Raw genomic sequence first — 463 nt, 5'->3', positions numbered from 1 at the left:
GGGGGCTGTGGTGGTTGTTACGAGTGCTCTCCGGCTCCACAGTATCCCCCGGTCTCTCGCGGCATCGGGAGAGGAGGGACCAGCGCCAGAGCGCAGGAGGAGGAGGAGGAGGAGGAGGGGCGACCGCCCGCGAAAGGAGGCGGTGGCAGCGGCAGCGGCAGCGGGGGGAGGGGACAGGCTGAGGAAGAGGGAAGATGGCGTCTGCGCATGCGCTCCGGAGCCGCAGACATAAAGCCTGGCCCGTCGGGGAAGTAGGCGGCGGGTGTTCGGACCTTCCCGAGCGCTGGCTTTCTGGACGAAAATTGCCGAAGGCTACCGGAGGCGCCGAAGCCTCGGGCAGTGGGGGTGGGGAACCTAGCCGAGGGAGCGAATCCGGGTCGCGCTGAGAGTCTGCTGGATGGAGGCGGGGCAGGGTGCGGAGCCGCGGTCGCGGCCGCGCGCAGATTAGGTGTGTCCGCTCTTT

This window comes from Fukomys damarensis, unplaced genomic scaffold (assembly GCF_012274545.1).
Source record: "Fukomys damarensis isolate Sample0158 unplaced genomic scaffold, DMR_v1.0_HiC HiC_scaffold_38, whole genome shotgun sequence".
In the NCBI taxonomy this organism is placed as follows: Eukaryota; Metazoa; Chordata; class Mammalia; order Rodentia; family Bathyergidae; genus Fukomys; species Fukomys damarensis.
The sequence above is the reverse complement of the archived record's forward strand: the minus strand, read 5'-3'. Positions refer to the sequence as shown.